Here is a 22,535-nt window from a genome sequence, read left to right as displayed (position 1 = left end):
AAAAAAAGAAAAATATATTAACAATACAAAAAAATTAAAATTGTATTGTGGGTTTTATACTAAATGTCAAAATAAAAGATTAGATAATGAAGTACAAAGGAGGAAAGTGAGGAAATGGGAGAGTTGTGATAAGATTCTTACACTGTACAATACATACTACTACATAAGTAAGGTAAGTTGTGATAAAATATATTTTTTAATCCTAAAACAATTACTAAAAAAACAAAACATAGAGCATGATCCAAAAATCAATAGTGAGGATAAAATGGAATAAAAAATATTACATTTCTAAATAAAGGACAAAAAGAAAAAAGAGGAGCAAAGCAAAATAAGAAATAAATAGCAAAATAGTATATTTATAAGTAAATAAAAAAGCAATACTTAAAACTATATATTGTGCCTGGGTGGCTCAGTGGGGTTAAGCTTCTGCCTTCAACTCAGGACATGATCTCAGGGTCCTGGGATGGAGCCCCGCATCAGGCTCTCTGCTCAGCAAGGACACTTCTTCCGCCTCTCTGCCTGCCTCTCTATTTGTGATCTCTCTCTTTCTCTGTCAAATAAATAAATAAAATCTTTTTAAAAAAGTAATTATATTGATAGTTACATTAAAGACATCTAAATATATCACTTAAATGATAAAAATTGTTAAGTTGGATAAAAAAAAATGAGGTACAACTGATAGAATTGAAAAGGTTTATAATATCATGAAAAATATGAAAGGTTTAGGAAAAAATTTCAGAAAATATATGTCAGAGCTGCATATTGTAGACCATAAAGTATTTCTAAGGAAACTGAAGAGGATCTAAATAGAGAAGTATATGATGTCCAAGAATTGAAAGACTTAATAATATGATTTCAATATTCTTCCCAAATTATATATTCAATGAAATCTAAATAGGAAATTCCAACAGAATTTTGGCAGAAATGGACACACTGATTGTAAAATACTTTTATGAAAAAATAAGATATGTAGAAAAGTTAAAAAAAATAGAAAAAAAGAATAAAGCTGGAGGACTCAGACCACCTAGCATCACAACTTACTAAAAACTGAAATTATTAAAACAGTGCAATATTGGCTCAAAAATAGTCATGTAAATTAATGGAGCGTCTGGATATCTACCTGCTATATATATATATATATATATATATGATCAATTCATTGTTGACAGATGCTCCAATACAAAAGTATTTTAAGGAGAAAAGGTAGTATTTTCAACAAATAATTCTGGAAATTATGTTAGTATACATGCAAAAAAAATGTACTGTAAACTCTATCTTGCACCATATTCTAAAGTTTACTAAATATTTATCAAAAACTTAAGTATAAAAATGAAAACTTTGGACTATCTGATTGAAACCATTAAAGAAAATTTTTCTGACTTTCACTTATGGCTAAGTTTTTGTTGTTAAAAATTCAGAGAAGCAAAAACCATAAAAGAAAAAATCATAAATTTGACTTCTTTGAAGTAAATAAGAAGTTGTGCACTTCATAAGATCCTTTTAATAAAATGAAAGGCAATGCTACCAACTAGCATAAAATATTTTAAAATAAATATTGATATAAGGGTTTATATTCTGAATGTATTAAGAATTCATATAATTCAATAATCCAATAATTAAAAGAAAAATCATCCAAAAGAGAGAAAAAAAAGAGATCTGAATAGATTTTCCCAAAGAAGATATACAAATGGCACAAGATATGGGAAAATGCTCAAATCCCTTAGTCTTTAGGGAAACATAAATTAAGAACACAGTAGATACCACTTCAACTCGATCACACTGGAGAAACAGAAAATCAAAGAATGAAAATAAGAGAAGCTAATGAGGATGTGGACCTAGCTAGAATTTACACACACTGATGGCATGTATTCAAAATGTTCCAGTCATGCTGGAAAATGTTCGACAATTTTTCATAAACCCCAAAACACATTTACTGCTTATCTCAGCCACTCCACTTCCAGCTACTTACTTACAGTGAAAACACAGGCTCACAGGCTCAAGACTTGCAAGTGAAAATGCACAGTATTTTTTGTTTTTATATTTATAGCCCCAAACTGTAAACAACCTAGTTGTTCTTCACACCGTGAATGGTCCCATTTTGGCATGTTCATTCAAGGCACTAGACTCCACAATAAAAAGAAAAAAAATACTAAGATATGCAGCCACAGGGATGGATTCCAAAGTGTGAAGGGTGAGAAGCAGACACAAAGGCCTCATATTATACAATTCCATTATGTGATTTTCTCAAAAAGGCAAAACTACAGAGATAAAAATATAGGTCATAGGTTGTTGTGGGCTCAGGCTAGAGGTAAGGGGTTAAAGGGAATTTTTTGATGTGATGGAAATGATCTAAGTGCTGAGTTAGGTGCTCACTGTTCTGTATCTCTCTGTGAAAGTCTTTGAATCATTCACGTAAAGGGTTCATTTTAGTGTATGTAAATGATGACTTAAAATAATTTGAAGAATTTGCTTTAATATCAAAGAACTGCTTTTATGTACCATACAGTACTTTTGAAAAGAGTAATAGTTTTTATTGAGAAAAAGTTATATTTGCATCAATATCAGCAAACACTTCATTAGGACCAACTATTAGAAGAGGCTTGTGACATGACATGGAACAATTTCTATAGAGGGTCACAACTCCATCCTGGTTTTGATGGGTGCCACGAATACACTTTTCAGCCCATGGCTGACGCTTGCCCCTCCAACCATTCTTTCCTTAAATTTAAAATATATCCATATTTGACTAACCTATTTAAATTCCTTTAATTACAGAAACCTCCAGTGAGATAAAATTGAAAGCCTTTCATAGGGGAATTTCAAAAGCACATTATCGTAGTATCAGAAACAGAAGTCTGGTTGGAAGAACATGAAATGATTTCTTATAATATTCAAATCCATACATCAATTTAAACTAAATAAAAATATTCTGTAGGTATACTTGGTACTTAGAAAAAAGTGATTTTTCCATTTCAATTTCACTTAAAAATTGTATGTAGGCCTATAAATAATAGCTCTTACTCAGCTGTTTCCAAAGCCTAATAGTACTGTTACCGGAAGCAAATATAATTTATTTCACCTTTTATGACACACACTCAGGAATATGATTATTAAAAAAAATTCAAGCCTAATACAGTTATAAAAAGTCACTTTTCATCTGACATAATTTAAGTTGCTAGATGTTACCCCTCTATGTTTTAATGTAAATATGTATTTACCTCTCTCATACTGTATTTCAGTTAAATGTTTTAATTGTTTGATTTGATTTATCTATCTAATCTAACTTTCTCTAGATTATGAGAATTTATTAAATAAAGCACAGAAAAATGTGTCTTATTTCTATTTTTTCCATCCTGAGATAAAATAGGTACTCATGATGTGTAAGTTGAAGGTTTATTTTCAGCTACTTAGGAAAATGCAAAAATACTCCAGAAGAATCTTAAGCCGTTAGGTTTAATACTGAGTCATCATAGAAAAAGAAAAATCACTTCTTGCTTTTGGAAAAGTGGGTAGGTTTTTAAAAATGTTAATCCTTTGTCCCATTCTCTAATATTTTAATGATTACACTTATTTCACCTATTTGGTACAAGGATGAGATAAAACACATTATTTAAAAACAAACAAACAAACAAACTAGCACAGGCCCAGAATATATTTTACTGAAAGTCATAGGAGCTGATTTGTGCCTTATGGAAAACAATAGACTTGGTGTTTCCTCTAATATTGCATGCAAACTATTACATGTGTTACCCATAGGTTGGTTTCTATCAGTTCACAAAAATATCATATGAATGATAATCCAAATCTTTTCCCCTATCATAATCCAGGCCATCCTTGTAATGATCCTTCGTAGTTTGGTGGCTCTCCCCAACTGGCTTGCTAATATTAGTCATGGACAAAGCACTGGTGTTAAAGGATGACCTGGTTCCTAATCTGGTGCTAAAGCTGGACATACTTTAAAAATAAAGTTCAGGGAGAGTCCCAAATTGCCAAGAGGCAGGGCTGGCTTCCAACAACCCTGGGATATGTTCAATGACTTTAGGCCTCAGTGCCTTGCCCCAGCAGGGTACTTGGTACTTAGGACAAATAGTCTTCAGTATCGCCCACTGAAACCTCAGCTCAAAGATGAGTACACAGGCCATGTCATGGGGCAGTGGGGTTGGGCTGCCTTCTATGGTTCCTCACACAAAGCCTCTTGATGACCGAGATGGCCTTCCTACAAAGCAGGTATTATCGGGTAGAGCAGGAGCTGAAGTTCCCTGTAGCCCTCCCCAGGGCACACCTGCGGCAGCCCGTTGAGTGGCAGGCTACTGAAAGTGCTATGGAAGGGACTCTGTGGGACTACTACCACACAGGGGTTCTAATCCCCGTAACCTCCCTGGTAATGGAGTCCCCTGAGCTACTGCATCATGTCTGTGAGTGCTGGATATCCAATCTCCTCGTCTCCTTCCTTAAAACGCCATGACTGCATCCAATCTGGCTTGTTTGCATACTGCCCTATGGATGCCTGGGAAATTAGAAGAGCCTGCAGCGATGGTACCTCTGGTCCTCGGTGGCTGTTAATCCCTCCAAAGCCAGGATCTGTAGACTTTATGATTTGGCCACTTGACATGAACAAGGTACTGTCTTGGTTTGGGCAGACAGGATTGGAAATAGAATCATTATTAACGGTGTGTGAAGTACAGTAGAAATCTTTGCTCCACATACAACATCTTGCCTCTGATTTAGATTTTTTTTTTAAATGCAATGACTTTAAGATTGTGCATATTTGAAGCCTAGAGTAACTATGACTTAATGACAATTATAAATATCAAGAGAGATTCACTAATAAATATCATGGTTTTATTTGTTTTTACTTCTATAAGGGAAGGCTAACATCATGCATCCAGCCACTTGAAGAGCAAATGAGTTCAGAGTCCATAGTCTCTCATGGTTCACCTCCCCTTCCGATTTCCCCCAACTCCCTTCTCCTCTCCATCTCCCCATGTCCTCCATGATATTTGTTATGCTCCACAAATAAGTGAAACCATATGATAATTGACTCTCTCTGCTTGACTTATTTCACTCAGCAGAATCTCTATGGACTCTGAAAAACAATCTGAGGGGTTTGAAGTGGTGTGGGGGGGTGGAAGGTTGGGGGAAGCAGGTGGTGGGTATTAGAGAGGGCACAGATTGCATGGAGCATTGGGTGTGGTGCAAAAATAATGAATAGTAAAGAAAATGAATACTGTTATGCTTAAAATAAAAAATAAATAAATTAATTTTAAAAAAAAGAGCAAATGAGTTCAACAATAATAAAAACAACAAACGTAACAGGTAGCAGATGGTATTTTGTCCCTTGGGGTAAAGTCAGTAGCAATTTAGAATCTCAGCACACCTGACCTGAATCCTATTGCCACCAGTATGTCTGAAGAATCTGCTATTTGATTTAAAAACAATTATGGTCACACTTCATTAGGACAAATTATTTTCCTCACTTTCATACAGGCAACTAGTTTTTTTAACTTATGCTCATTGAATCCTATCACTGGGAGGAATAATATAAACGATCGGTCCAAAGTCATGCTCAAGGCTGCAAAAACTTGTGTTTTGATCCCAACAGATGGAGACCCTGCCACTGTTGAAACTGTTCCAGTGTCACTGTGTTCTCTACCCCACATACCAGCTTCACTTCCATGCAGGGGCATTTTTAGATCATGTTTATGTTTCATTATCTTTCTAAAATGCTTCCTATCTAGACTTACACAAGAAAAGTCATTTCCTTATGAAAAGTTTACCTATCTTAGAAAATATTCCAGTGATTTATAATAGTGGGAACTCCATTTTACAGTAAATTATGAAGCAAATTAACATGTAATTCATTTCAGCTTTGAAAATTCATTTGAAAATTTATTTTAAATTACTATTGAGTGGATTTGTGATAACCATGTGATCGTTTATGTGATAAAACAAATCCGAGAACAGTTTTCTAGGCTAACTGCAACTGCGAATAGGGTTCCCGTAGTAGAAAAAGTCCAGTGGTTCCTGGGTGGCTCAGTTGGTAAAGCCTCTGACTCTTGATTTCAGCTCAGGTTATGATCTTACGGTCTTGAGATAGATCCCTGTGTTGGGAGGCACGCTGGGAGTAGAGCCTGCTTAGGATTCTCTCTCTCTCCCCCTCCCTCTGCAGCTCATGTGCTCTCTCTCTCTCTCTCTCTCAAAACTAAAAATTGAAGAAAAAAGTCTACATTTTAGCATATTTCATTTATTCTGGAATTTCACTCCACATAACTCTAGGCTATTTCAATACAGAGAAAAAAATCAATTTAATATCCTTATTAAGCAATAACCCTAGTAGCCTCTGTTAAAGACTCTTAACAAAACTCATCATTGAACTCTCTCTAAAACATCAAATAACTTAATAGCTTCATCTGATGACTATTACTGTCAATACTATTAAACACCCATATGTGCTAAAAACTATTTAAAAATACATTATATACTTCACAGGTTTCATGGAGAAATATATTTAGATTGATAGTCAAACAACTAGTTACATTATAATATTAAGCAAATACTAACAAAACATGTAATTAGAAGAAGGCATAAATTATTTCATTGAGGTTTGAAAATTACTTCAATGATAAATAGAATTTCTTTAGTTAAGGAAGTAAAACTGAAATATTCTCACAGAAACAAAGATAAAATTCTCACCAGAATATACGACTGTGACTAAAATCCTTCTTTGGATGTTATTAAACTTATTCTACTAAATAAGAAATCTCATCAAATCTTGACAAAATATGCACAAGATGAAAATGCGTTTGTTCAGTTAAAACAAACGGGTGGGGGGTGGAAGGGTGGGGCAACCAGGTGGAGGGTATTATGGAGGGCACGGATTGCATGGAGCACTGGGTGTGGTGCAAAAAACAATGAATACTGTTATGCTGAAAACAAACAAACAAACAAAAACACAAATGCTTATTACGGAACCCTTATGCACTCTTCAAAAACATACAGAATGAATCGTTATGACTATATTTTCTAAGGTTGCTTTCATTCATAGCCTAAGCATGTTTCTGAGGGTCCAGGTAGTACCTTATAACCTCTCAGTATCAATCTATAACCATAGAGGCAATTCTAGAATAGACTCTAGGAAATGGTGACTCATAAGCGTATTTCTTTCCTTCCACTCCCAGCCATAACCCAGCCACTTTCTGCCCCTGTGGATAACTGAGTGGGAAGGTGGGCTTTGGTGCTAAGGGGAAGCCAATAGAACAAAAGCAGTGCAAGGTTCCTGTGGCCAGTGTAGGGACTAGACGTCACTTTAAGAGAACTATAAAGAAAAACACATAATGTCTTTATATCGGTATCTCTATCTGTATCTTTATCTCCTAGAAAGAGCCTAGCTGACAGAACCACATTGTAAGAACCACATTGACCCTGTGTGAATTTGCCTAATTGGCCTGATTTCCAAGTACCAAAAGTGTCTGAAGCCTTCTACTTGTGGGTCTGGGAAGAATAAGAGCATTAACATCTGGATGACAAGGTGTCCCAACTTAATGACAAGCCACAAGTCATCTTTACCTGTGCCATTTGTAGTACTACCATTATTCAAGGAATTCCAACAAGACTTGGGCTCTAGTGAGCTGACAAAGAAAAATAATACCACATATAAGAGTTTCGAAATCACACACACACACACACACACACACACGCACACACACAAAAGAGGGAAAAATCTTATAAACATGGGATGGGTGGGGGCGCTTGGGTGGCTCTGTAGGTTAAATAAAGCCTCTGCCTTCGGCTCAGGTCATGATCCCAGGGTCCCAGGATCCAGTCCCACATCAGGCTCTCTGCTCAGCGGGGAGCCTGCTTCCTCCTCTCCCTCTCTGCCTGCCTCTCTGCCTACTTGTGATCTCTGTCTGTCAAATAAATAAATAAAATCTTAAAAAAAAAAATGGGATGGGGAAACATTTTCTCAAAAAGGAAAAGATCAGGGCAGTATTAGAGTTTTCATGTATAACTCTAGAAGCTAAAATGTAGTAGAAAAACCACCAGAAGTAAATAATACGATACAAAGATGTTACACCCAACAGAGATGTCAATATCTTACTATGGCACAAGAAGGATATTTGTAGATATTGGAGAGTTTATCACCCATGATTCTCATGTAAAGGAGAAATGTTCTAACCAACATTTTTCTTTAAATCTCTACAATGAGGAAAAACTTTGAAAAAAAGAAAGGGATGAGTAAAGAAATATGTGAAATATATAGCAATACATAATTTCTATAAATATCTATGAACATACATATGAATAAATATAAAATAATACTAGCAATATAATAGAACTTAATAAAATATAGATTCAGCATTATAAGGAAATTTTTAATTTTTTCTATTTTGATTTTTAATTTAATTTTACTTTTTCATTTCATCTCTGTAACATATAAAATATGATCCATATACGTAAATATAGATATTGATAATGAAGGGGAGAAAAAGAGAAGAGAAACGTTTTGAAGATCTCATTCTGGGCATAATGGAAAGTGACAGTAGAACATAATTGTGGGGGGAAATTAGAGTTTTTATTTTTAATTAACCAAGAAAAATATGTGTTTTATTGTCAGAAATACAGACATTTGTCAGAATTTTCCCAAGTATAATCACTAATGAAACAATCCAACCCATTACCTGATTTATTTTTACTGGTTACTGACATTTTATTGTGTACTTATTTGCTTTTTTCTTCGCGAGAATACCTCGAATATAAACTCTTCTCTATTTTGTTCAATGTTTTAATCCCATGCCAGGAAGAAACGATAAGTAGTAGGTAATCAATAAATATTCACTGAATAAATGCATGAGTTCTGGGTTAAGGAAGTCAAAAATTAATGGAATGGAGAAGCACGTTAAATTTTCCAAGTTGGCAATGGGAAATATAGAATCAATAGTAATTTGACCAAACCAGGAAAAAAATAATCAAAATGCAAAAAAGGATATAACTAACATAAATTCAAATGCAAAGTAAAACAACAACAATAAAAGCCATATTCTATTTATAAAAAATGCATTGGCTTCTGATTTCAATTCCAACATGCGCAAATCCTGGAAGTTACCACCCTCATTCATTCTTATACTAAGGAAGCCTGGACAAGCTGAAAGTCAATGTCTTTTCTAGAAACATAAGAGAATAAAAGCTACAGAACAAACTGCCTCCTGGAAACCTGGACAGAGAGGTGCATCCAGAGAGTCATAGCTGGGAAACCGTCAACTGGTAGGACAATGTCACCGGCACTCTTGATCAATTGTTGTGACAATGAAAATCCCCTGGAATTTCAGTCTTGGCCGTGCCCACACTTTCCTGGGCTTTACTTCAGGGAAGCTTACCACAGTGAAGACCCTGAAGTTTCCTTTTTCTTTTTTTAATTAAATTCAATTAGCCAACATAAAGTACATCATTAGTTTCAGATGTAGTGTTCAATAATTTATCAGTTTCGTGTAAGACCCAGTGCTCACCACATCATGTGCCCTCCTGAAGATCCCAATGTGGATCGGGGTGGGGGGGATGAAAAGACAAACCACAGACTGGGAGAAAATGTTGGCTAAACACATATCTTATACAGGGCGTGAATCCAAAATATATGAAAAACATCTAAAATTCAACAATGAGTAAATAACCTACCTGACAAATGGCTGAAAAATCTGACAGGTACCTCATCAAAAGACATACAAATAACAAAAAAGCATATGCAAAGATGCTCAAAATCATCTGCCCTAAGGGAGTTGCAAATTGAAACAACAATATGGTACCATATTACAACACATGGTACCATAGTACAACACACACACACACAAATGGTAAATTAAAAAAAAAAAAAAAATCACACTACTACTTCTGACCAGGATATAGAAGGACAATAATTCTCCTCACTGCTGGAGGGATTGCAAAATGAATACAATTTGGTAATTTCTTATAGAGTTCAACATCATCTTAGCCTATCATCTAGAAGTCACTTTCCTACATACTTAAACAATTAATTCGAAAACTTAGAGTCACACACAAGAAAACACAAAAACACTGCACCTGAAAGTTTACAGTGGATTTATTTATAATGGTCCCAAACTGGAAACACCTAAGATATCCTTCAATAGGTAAATGGATGAACTGTGTTATATCCATACAATGAAATGCTGCTCAGGATGACAAACAATTGGCTCTCAAGCCATGAGAAGATGGGAATAAATCTTAACTGCATATTGGCAAATTAAAGAAGCCAACCTGAAAAAATTACATCCAACTATATGCCATTCTGGAAAAGCAAACTCGTAAGAAAATAAATAGTTTAGTGGTTGTTGGGGGTCATGTGGGAGGTTTTTAGTGGGAAGACTGAATACATAGGGCACAGGGAATTTTTAGGCCCTGAACTCTTACGTTTGATGCGGAATAGTGGATACACGACACTATACAATCGCCAAAACTTACAGAACTCTATAGGTCGATACTAGACTTTGATGTATACAAAAATGTGGACAAGAGTCATTTCAGAGGGGCGCCTGGGTGGCTCAGTGGGTTAAGCCGCTGCCTTCGGCTCAGGTCATGATCTCAGGGTCCTGAGATCGAGTCCCGCATCGGGCTCTCTGCTCAGCGGGGAGCCTGCTTCCTCCTCTCTCTCTCTGCCTGCCTCTCTGCCTACTTGTGATCTCTCTCTGTCAAATAAATAAATAAAATCTTTAAAAAAAAAAAAAAGAGTCATTTCAGAGATTAGAGGGTCCCAGGGTGGAATGCAGAGTGTGACAAAAGAATCTGTTTTATCTGTGTATGAAACCGTTTTACTGAAGGAGGTGGTGGGGGTTGGGGGCAGATGGTGGGAAAGGTGCTGACTTAAGAAATTTTGGAACTGAGTGGAATCTGTAAGACTAAAAGCAAAAAGTATTATACAAAGCATTATACTTTGACAAAATTGTGTCTCACCGAGCTATGGATTAGCAATTTTGGAAAGATCTACATGTGTATTTGAACTGAACAACTGTAGTTATAACTGTAAATGGGTAGCGGCTTGAGGGACACAGTTTTTCACTGCTGGAGTAGAATAAACAAGTAGAAACAGAAAACCAAGTAGAAGAGGGCAGAATGATCCCTGTGGTAATGGATTAGAGGTGGACATGAGTATGAACACTTGCTGAACTAAATACAGATATAGATGGCACACACAGACATATTTATAGACATGTATATATACATACTCATACTGTGATGGAAGGACAGAGCCCATTATGGAGGTAGGGAGAAATATATATCATATTGTGTAACTTCTAAATTCATTGCTGATAATACCAAAACACAGGTTCTGTGTGTGCTATATGCCAGGGAGGGATGAAATGGATTTGAGAAACAGGGGCAGGTAGTAAAGTTAGGGAACACAAAAGTGACTTCAAATCTAAAGGAAACTCAGGCAATAGGAAAACACCATGCTGGGCAGGTCCAGAAAAATGAACGTTCGATGCATTCCCACAGAGAACTTCTCCAGACTGGGTTGTCTTAATAGTATTCATCAATACTCTGCTCCAGTGGACCACAGAACACTCAACAGAGTCAAGCTACATCCACTGTTTTTCAAACCCAGTTAAGTCACAGATAAGGCAACCAGGACCATAATGTTTGGTCCTTCTAGTTTCTCCGAATAAGAAAATCATCAAAATCCCAAAGTTCAAAGGAAAGAGACAATTATTGGGGGAGGGGACTCATTTACTGACATGACTGTGACTTTGCACAATTTTCTGCTGCTCTTTGTATCAGATTCTTCTTGAATACAGTAAGGTTGCTCTACATTTAAATTTTTGCCAATAAAATAAATGGATACATTTTATGACTAGCTGTTTAAGAGAAATGGAACTCCAAATGGCCAATAACTAACATGAAAGGTACTCAACCTCTCTTATAATTAAGTAAATAAAAATTAAAAGCACAAGGGGAAATGTTAAAACTCACAATATTGACATTTTTATAGCTTGGCAATGTCAAGAGTTACCTAGTAACACAGGAACTCCCATATACTGACAGCAGGAGTATAATTGTTACAATAATTTTAGAGAATAACATGGCAATTCTATTAATTCTATTGCAGTTTTGGGATATGTCTGACCTCTGACCCACCAATGCTAGTATTTGGTATGGATCCAAGAGAAAGTCTCACATGTCCATAGGAGTCATGCACAAGCATTAGCAGATGTAACTAAAACTAAAACTAAAACTAAAAAAAAAAAAAAAAAAAAAGATTCTGTGCTGCTTAGTACAGTAGTTACTGAGGACATGTGGCTATTCAAATTCAAATTTTAGGGGCCTGTGGGTGGCACAGTCAGTTAAGCATCAGACTTGACTTCAGCTCAGGTCATAATCTCAGGGTTGTGAGATTGAACCCCAGGCTGGACTCTACGCTCAGTGCAGTCTGCCTGCCCTTCTCCCTCTGTTCCTCCCTCTGCTATCTTTCTCTCTCAAATAAATAAATAAAATCTTGAAATTGTTTTTAAATTTTAGATCACTAAATTAAAATAGAATAAAATCAGTTACCATGTTGCACCAACTACATTTAAAGCACTCAATAATCATCTGTGCATTTATATCACTGCAGAAAATGCTCTTGGATATTGCTGATCTAAATCACTGTGGATAATTAAATGGATAAATCAGTTCTCAACTCCGATATATTTATATGATGAAATTGAAAAATATTAGAGACACATATGCCAGTAAGTACAATTCTCATAAATAAAACGTTGAATGATAACATAAGTTTAGCTTAGATTTGTGCAGATATATATGTAAATATGTACAAATATATGCATATATAATAGCATTTATATAAGCTTTCTTTTAAATTAGTTGAATTGGTATGTATTTCTGAGTTGAAATATATAAAATAATAGGTAACCAAAAAGATACATAAAATGGAATATTCAATTTTCAGAATACTGGCCATCTTCTAACAAAGAGGGAAAGTAATAAAAGACAGAATTCAAGGTAATTCTAGTAATTTGTAAAAATGTTATATTTTATCCTAGGTGTTGGGTATATAAAATCTCATATTTTTAAACTTTTTTAATATATAAGATGATTCATTAACATGAAATTAAACAGAATGACATTAAGTGTAAAGTTGTTTTTGATAATGTAATATCAAACTGCAAATTTAAAAACTCTTTATATACATAGAGACAATTATATAGGGATCCCTCATCTAATTAAATAAAGTCTATACCATCCTTAATCTTTGCACTGTAAGTCAGGCATTATCATTCCTACTTCAGGAAAACCCAGGCTTACAGCTGGAGCTTCCCGCAGTTCCTGATGTTAATAAGCAGCAGAATCTCAATTTGAACTATTTTGTGGGTCAATAAACAGGCCTTTTCTATAGCATACAGATATGTGTATTTACTGAGGTTTGATGAGAAAAGCACTGTGAACACAGTTATGGGCAGCATTATGGTCTAGTAAGTTTTATTATCATCCTTTATGTTGTAGCAGGCATCAGACTTGAAAATATTTAATTTAATACCCACAAAAGATCTTGTAATAATAGTTTCTCTATTAATGTATGGAAAACTTAAAAATTAAAATGATTATCATCAGATAATATATTCTTACATGCATTTTAGTGCTAACTTACAATGTAGGTGGGGGAAAAGACCCTCAGTATTGTGAAAAATTATGATTATCATAATCTCTTTAAAGATATGAGCTGGTTTTGTGTTCTAGGTTCCATAAAATTCAGGGATCCATAACTGAAAATTCTAACCTAAATCTTGGATCAAAGATGGCAACTCTGAGGATATGATATGTAAATTAGAAGACAAGAAAGAGCCAGAAGCAAGTAAAGGGAGAAAATAAGAGCACTCCGGAGCTTATTTATTATGCAGGGGATGACTGCACGTCTTTATGTAATTGTATTATATATGTATGTACCCCTGAATGAAAATGTTTTGCTCTTAAAAACTTTATTAATTATGACATTAATCTGTATATATTCAAATATAATTTGCCTTTGGAGGCAATTGGAGTTGTCAGAGGTAAAAGCAGATGGTAAAAAGATGGTGGCAGCAAAAATAGGGTAGATCACAATTACTGAATGGTAATTAAATAGCAAGATTATTGCACAAGGTGACTGATAGGATGTTTCAAGTTCACAAGTTCCATGTGAACAAGGATGGCGTCCCTTCTTGAGATGTGGAACATGAGATTAAGTGAAGTTTTCTTAAAGATCACAAGCTCAATCATGGACATTTTGGAAACTGAGACCTGAATCATATTTTTTTCCTTGCACACCATTTTGTCTCTCATTATATGTAAATTATAAACCCACACATCCACACACATCCACATGTAAAAACACACAGCAGGTATTAGCATCAGAAATGTGTTGCATGTAGAACAGTATTGTTGAAGGAATTTTGGAAAATATATTATTTCTTGCTGTCATGCCAAAGACACAACACATGCATAAGGAGCCAATTCAAAGAGCTCCCAATGGCCAAAGCTGGAACAATCAGAGCAATGAAATAAAGAAGAATTATACATACAAAATATTCATGAGTTTATAATAATATAAATTTATAATAATATAAATTAATTAATGACTAAAGACATAGATGAAGAAGAGAGATCCTCCCATGCAGGATTCCAAATGATTTGCGTAGGTAACGAGCGTCACTTTCAGGGAAATGATGTCTGACCAATCATTCCTTAAGTGTGAGCTGAACACAGTGACTCCCTTCCAAAGTGTACAATATGGAAATGGGGAAAATAAAGTACATTTCAGTGAAGAAACCTAACAAACCCTTGTCGAGTACTAAAGGTCAAATCAAAAGTATTAAGTCATATTGAGAGCATGCACTCTTGACATGAAGTGATGAAAATGGCCTTTTCCCTCCGTAATATTCTCCCCTAAAACATCATAACCCATTCTAATCATGAAAGAAAAAACAAATAAATCCAAGCTGAGGGACATTCTACACAATATCCAGAATTCCTCAAAATTCTCAAGATCACTGAAAAGAAGAAATGTCTAAGAAACTGTCACAGCCAACAGATGCCTAAGAAGACATGACAGTGAAATGTAAAATACTATCCGGGATGTAATCCTGGAACAGAAATAGCAGGTAAAAAAATAAGGATATCTGAATAAAATAGGGACTTCAGTTAATAATAATGTACCAGGAACTATAACTATTTGACTAGTCTAAAATGTTAAAATGTTAATCACACAGGAAACTGGTGTGAGTATATGGAAACTCTGTGGTACCTTCATATTTTTTATATATTAAAAACTGCCCTAAAATAGTTTATCTTAAAAAAAGAAAAAACAGCAAAGTGTTCAAGATTTATGTGTTTACAGTTAATACTGGACTTAATTTAGGAATATGTGGGGCAGTGGCATGGAAAATTTCTAAGTAAGTAGAATTCCTGAGATGATTTACCAAGGGCTGCAAGAAGCTTAACTTAGGATGATTGTGGATTCGAAGCAAGAGGACAGAATATTGTGTACATGCATGGCCTGAGATTCAAAAATACCTGAAAATGACTATTTAATAAGAGAATGGATACACCAGAAGGAATGAATTATTTGAGGCTGAGGAGCTTGTGAGGAAAAGGACAACAGGAGCAGAGATGACAACAGAGGGTATATATACCATCCAAAATGGTCTAGTAGAAATTAACCTTTGGGTTCTTTGGCTGTTGTGAGAAACCTAAAGACCGGAGGGTGAAATTAATGCTGATGAGTGGCTAGTCTAAGGCAGCAGATGTGAGGTAAAAAAAAATCAAAAGCACAAGGGAATATAAAATAGTCCTGTAACTATTCAAGGCATGATAACAGGATAGCATGTTGAAACAAAATGACATTTCTCACTAGCGGATGCTAGCAAGCCTAATAACTTATTAATGTTCTCATGTTTTTATACATCTCTAGAAGCTTGTTAAAGGTCAAAGCCAGAATTTCATAATTGAATTCAGAACAACAGGAGTAGTTGCTCTAGCTTGAAATGTACAAATAAACCTCAACATGGAGGAGCAAATTTTAATAGATTCATTCAGATATGAAATTTAATCCATGAGCTTAAGATTTCAGCATTTTAAAATTTATTAAAACTTACATTAGCAAAACGGAGAGCTAAAGAGGAAGGGAAGATTTCCATTCCTGTTGCACAGGAATGAGTGGCCCACAGCCTCACTGAATCAGAGGAGAACCCAGGAGACCCGCAACTTCCACGTCCACCTGGTGATAGAGAGATACCATCCATCCTCTAGCTGGAGTGGTGTGAGGAGAGGCCTCAAAGAGAGTGGAGAGTCAGGACTTCCAAAGGCATCCAGGTATAACTAGGCCAGACCCCTTTCCGTGTCAATGGAAGTCATGTGGGAAATAGTAATAAGGCATTCCCATCCTTCCAGACACGATAGTGTAGTAGACAACTAGTAAAATGCTGCGTCACTTCTTCAACCAAGGAGTAACAAAGAACTTTCCTCCAGGTGTCAACAGATGCTGAGTGGAACATACATGATCTTCTCCTTTTATGTCAGGAAGCCGTCAGTGCCTATACTACTTTCCCCTGATGGGGCAGTGTCATAGAAGGCAAGCCAAAAACAGAAGATTTAAGTAAGATAGAGAGATTTATAGCATGATATGTAAAACATCACAGCTTCTACCAAAAATCACCTGTCATAAAAAAATCTGGACAATCTCAACTTGAAGGAGGAAAATAATCAATTAATGCTCGCATCAAGATAACAGAGCTAATATATTACCTGCAAGAATTTTAAGGCAGTCATCATACAAATACCTCAATGAGCTTTAAGAACATAGTTGGGAAAAAAAAAAAAAAAAAGAAAAGAAAAAAGTCTTAACAAAGAAGTAGAGAGTCTAAACAAAGAAGTGAAAGACGTAAAGAAACACCAAATAGAAATTCCAGAACTTGGAAATGCAATATGTAAAATAAAACTTCCAACACAAGAATAAGGGACAGGAAAAGTATCACTGAAATTAAAGACAAATATATATACATATATCAATTATCCGAACTGAAAAAAAGAGAGAAAATGAACTGAAAGTAAAAAATTTCCCAACTTGATATACAGAGTTAATGTAATTTTTATACAAATCTCTGCAAGTTTTTTTGTTTGTTTGTTTTTCAGAGATATGGACAAGCCCTTTCTAAAATGTTTATGGAAAAAAACATACCAAAGTATCAAAAATAATCATTACAAAGAATATAGTGGAAGGAATCACTCTTTACCTACAGTAATCGACTACATGATATTAGTGAGGAAAAGGCACATAGATCAACTGAACAGAAGAGTACCACAAATAGCCCTGTACAAGTTGGGCCCACTATTTCTGGACAAATTCATAAAAGGAATTCAGTGGAAGAGGAAGAGTTTTTCCAACAAATAGTCCTGTTGGTCCTCATCCTTAGGAATTTTTCAGGTTAAATCTGAAACTCGCCCCCATAGTAGTGGGCAAGGAGAGACTGAAGAAAGAAGCAGGCCATTCCAGATTGGTAAGTAGTAGTTTTAATAAGCAAGGGAACCTACACACAAAGCTTGTCTTGCATGGCTGCAAGATGAGAAGATTTCCACACCTGCCTGCTGGAATCTTAAAATAGTTTATATAGTGGCTCTGAGTGCAGTCATAATACCCATCCAGATGGTCTCAACAACACCTTTCTCTCTCAAGGCTGCATTCTTGAAAATGGCTCCCCCTGTGGGGATGGAGGGCAGAACGTATACTCCAGAGTACACCCTTAAGAGGAGGTGAGGAGCCTCCAATGGCCTCGATCCAGCTCAGAGGTCAACTGACAGTCACATTTACTTGATGACTTCTCCTGGCATGTTCCACAGAAATCAGATATCAATAGATAAAACAAAGAAACATTGATCTAATCTTTAACGTCCTACAAAAATTAATTCAAAATTGATGACGCAACTGGGTGGCTCAGTAGGTTGAGCATCTGGTTCTTGGTTTTGGCTCAGGTCATGATCTCTTGGTGGTGAGACGGAGCCCGATCTGGGTTCCACACTCAGCATGGAGTCTGCTCGAGATTCTTTCTCCCTCAGCTTGCATTCTCCCTCCCTCTCTCTCTTTCTCTCTAATAAATACATATGTTTTTGAAAAATACAGGTTTAAGCGTAAAATGAAACTATAGAGTATTTGGAAAAAAGTAGGATAAAAGCTTGCAAACCTTTGGTGTGATGAACAGCTTTGAGTCTCACATCAAAATTATGATCCAAAAAATAAAATTTATAAACAAAATTTTAAATTATACTTTGTGAAAATTGAAAATGTTTGCTTTGTGAAAACCATGCTAAGAGAATGAAAAGACAAGCCATGGACTGTGAGAAGGTATTTGAGAACCACACACCCGGAAAAGGAGTCATTATCAGGAATACACGATGATCTCTCAAAACTCAGGAGTAAAAAATAAAGAAATAAATATATAAAAAGAAGTGCCAACTCTATCCAATTAAAAATGGGTAAAAATACTCTGGTTTCTCACCAGAGTGAATAAATCTTCTGCCTTTAACCAAAAAAAAAAAAAAAAAAAAAAAAAAAAAAGTGGTGGGGTGAACCACGAATATATATTTCAATGAAGGGGATACTCAGATGGCAAATAAGAGCATGAGAACATATTTAGCATTCAGCAGTCATTATGGCAACGGAGTGTAAGGCCATGATAAGATATCACTATCTGTTAAAATTGCTAAGAACATAAAAACAAACAAAACCACTGATAATACCCAAATGTTGACAAAAATGTGGAGAAACTGTCTTACACATACACTGATAATGGCAATGTAAAATAATATAATCATGCTAAAAATAGCATGGTGTGTGTGTTTTTTTAATGTAAATATACATGTATCATATAGTGTGGCAATCACACTTCTGGACATTTTCCCCAGAGAAAATAAATATTTATGTCATAAAATTCAATACAAGAGTGTTCATGGGAGATTTATCTGTACTATTCAAAATCTAGAAAAAAATTTCCTATAAAGAAACTTCAGTAGATTCATAGCATGAAATACTAGGCAGTAAGAAGAAGAAAATCAAGGGGCACCTGGGTGGCTCAGTCAGTTAAGCGTCTGCCTTCAGTCAAGGCATGATATCAGGGTCCTGGGATAGAGACCCACATCAAGCTCCCTGCTTGGTGGGGAGTCTGCTTCCTCCTCTGCCCCTCCCCTATGCTCTTTCTCTCTGTCTCTCTTAAAAAAATAAATAAATTCTTTTAAAAATTTTTAAAGAGAGGGGCGCCTTGGTGGCTCAGTGAGTTAAAGCCTCTGCCTTAAGCTCGGGTTATGATCCCAAGGTCCTGGGATGGGGCCCCGAGTCAGGCTCTCTGCTCATCGGGGAGCCTGCTTCCTCCTCTCTCTTTCTGCCTGCTTCTCTACCTACTTGTGATCTCCGTCTGCAAATTAAAAAAAAAAAAAAAAATTTAAGAGGAAACAAAAATTAAGAAACTAGTCTGATACCTAATGACTTAAATGGATCAAAAGAAAATTATGCAGAATAAAAGAAATCCAATATTAAAAAGGTCACATATCTTACAATGCCATTCATGTATATATGAATATAGTAACTAGGAAAGTGGAAAATGTGTCCCAGCATATATTCTTCCTTTTTCTGTTTTTCACAAACAGCATCCTATAAACCAATAATAAAATAATAAATTAACTTTTATGTATTGACCTACAGCATTCAGACAGTCATAACTGTCTGTCAAACATGCAACATACCTTACATAGCTCAGACGTCCCCTGATTGTGCACACTAGCTATTCGTATGATATCCAGCCTTTAACTCCTACCTGGATATTTTCATTATGGTTGTGAATAAGTTCCCACTTTTATTTTTATGAGAACACACTATGACACTGGCAGAAAATGAAAAGTCATCTTGAAAACAAGGATTTAGAAAAGAAAAGAGAGTTCCAGTTGTAAAGATTAAAATGGGAAAGAGAGATGAACCTTCTTCAAGGACTTGTCTGGTGGATGAGGTTATAGGGTTCTCATTTATAAACTCGGATGCAAAAGGGAGAACCATTAAATACCTCACATATACTTTGTTTTTTTTTAAAGATTTTATTTATTTATTTGACAAAGAGAGATACAACGAGAGAGGGAACACAAGCAGAGGGGAGTAAGAGAGGGAGAAGCAGGCTTCCCGCCTACAAGAAAGCCCAATGCTGGGCTTGATCCCAGGACTCTGGGATCACACCCTGAGCTGAAGGCAGATGCTTAAGGACTGAGCCACCCAGGCGCCCCCCTCATATACACTTTAAATGAAAGAAGCATATACTGACTCCTTAACATATACCAGGTGACCTTATACAAGGTTGAAGGTCATCATCTCTAACATCCTACACAACTGTCAATAGCTTCATTTTACAGATGAGGACACTGGAGTTTCTCAAAACCAAGCACTATGGGCATAATCATTGGAGGTGATGGAGAACTAATGTCGCTCATTTCTTTTTCTTTATACTCTTTTGCCTTCTTACAGTGAAATGTATCCTTACACTTACTGTAAAAATGAGATTTCTTGGATGGCAAGGTCTCTCTGGCATATAGCATTACCATGCTCATTTCTATATGGGAAAAATAAGAATTAAATTTCATTATAGATACTGGATGCCTGGGTGGCTCAGTAGATTAAACATCTGCCTTCAGCTCAGATCATGAGCCCCGGCAGGGTCCTGGGATCAAGTCCAGCACCAGGCTCCTTGCTCAGTGGGGAGCCTGCTTCTCTCCCTGCCTACCGCTCTTCCTGCTTGTACACACACTCTCTCTCACTCAAGCTGATAAATAAATAAATGTATGGAAATAAATAAAGTCTAGATACTCCTGAATGGTGAGGGGCAATTCCTGAAAGGACAGAGGAAATGCAGACACCCTGCAGAGTCGCCCTGGGATCTCTGTCCAGGCCGGCCCTGCCATGCTCCTTTTAGATGGCGCTGATGATGAGCTATGGCTGTTGTTCGATGTACTCACGTTTCCTGAAGGTACACCTTTCACAGCAGACTTAGTCGGCAGCTGCAGATTTTAACGTTTTTGCAGCAACAAGGCAGTGATTCCTAATGATGGAATAGGAAGGAATCCTGCACAGACCACAAGAAAAACATGTTTTTGTTTTTGATTTTAAATATGGTTCAGACTGTGAATTATTCCTAGAAATAGTGTTGTAAGTAGTTAATACCTGTTATCTGGAATTTGCCATTACCTTCAGAATAACTTTATTTATTTATTTATTTAATTTTTTTAAAATTTTTAATGTTTTGTAACATACAAGTCAGGCTATATAAAATACTATGACAATGCCAATATCCAATGAAATGTGAAAGCTGATTCTTCCATCCATTCTTTTAGTTCCTGTGACTAATGTGTAAAGACAGATTGCTCTGCAGTGAGACTGCCACCAACACAGATCATCACTCTGCCACTGCTAGCTCACACTAAACAGCTAGTTAGTTCACCAGGGGAAAAGGGTTATCTGACAATTTATTTTGAAAATAATTGGGGAATAATAATTTACTGCATCTAAATTCCAGCAAGTTACTTTGTGGGTATTGGCAAACCAATTCTCATATTTATAGGGAAAGGCAAAAGACCCAAACAGCCGACAAAACCATGGAGAACGAAGTCAGAGTACTGGCGCCCCCCAACTTCAAGTCTTAGCATAAAGCCACAATAATAAAGCCAGTGCAGTGTTGGTGAAAGAACCGACAGATTGACAGCATAGACCAGAGTGTCGAGGAACAGACCCACAGAAATACAGCCAACTAATTCCTGAAAAGGAGTAAAGACACAGCTTTTCAACAAATGATGCTGGGACAACTGGATGTCCACATGCAAAAAAAAAAAAAAAAAAAAAAAAGGCGGGGGGGAGAAAAAGAATCTAGACATTAACATTAAATCTTTCACAAAAATTTACTCAAATGGATTATATATCCAAATGGAAAACACAAAACCATAAAATTTCTAGAATAGGATAAAATCTAGATGATTCTGAGTTTTGCATAGAGTTATGAGATACAGTAGCAAAACCAAGATCCATGAAAGGAAAAAAAAGTGGTGAGACTTCACTAAAATTAGAAACCACTCCTCTGGGGGCACCTGGATGGCTTAGTAGGTTAAGGAGCTGACTCTTCATCTCCGCTCAGGTCATGATCTCCGGGTCCTGGGACAGAGCTCCATGCCTAGCTCCCTGCTCAGCTCTGCACTCAGCAGGGAGTCTGCTTGAGATTCTCTCTCTCCCTCTGCCCCTCCCCCCACTAAAATATATAAATAAATCTAAAAAAGGGACTCGCCTGTGAAACTGTTAAGAGGATGAAATGACAATCCATAGATTACAAAGAAAAATTTGTGAAACACCTACTGATAAAGGGCTCGTATTGAAAAGATACAAAGAACTCATACAATTCAAAAACATGAAGTCAAGCACCCCAATTTAAAAAACTGGCAAAATATCTGAACATTCGACCGCAGAAGATAGAAGATGGCAA

The sequence above is a fragment of the Mustela putorius genome, unplaced genomic scaffold, assembly GCF_011764305.1.
Source record: "Mustela putorius furo isolate JIRA1106 unplaced genomic scaffold, ASM1176430v1.1 tig00000813_pilon_pilon_pilon, whole genome shotgun sequence".
Lineage (NCBI taxonomy): Eukaryota > Metazoa > Chordata > Mammalia > Carnivora > Mustelidae > Mustela > Mustela putorius.
This window is presented reverse-complemented; position numbering follows the sequence as displayed.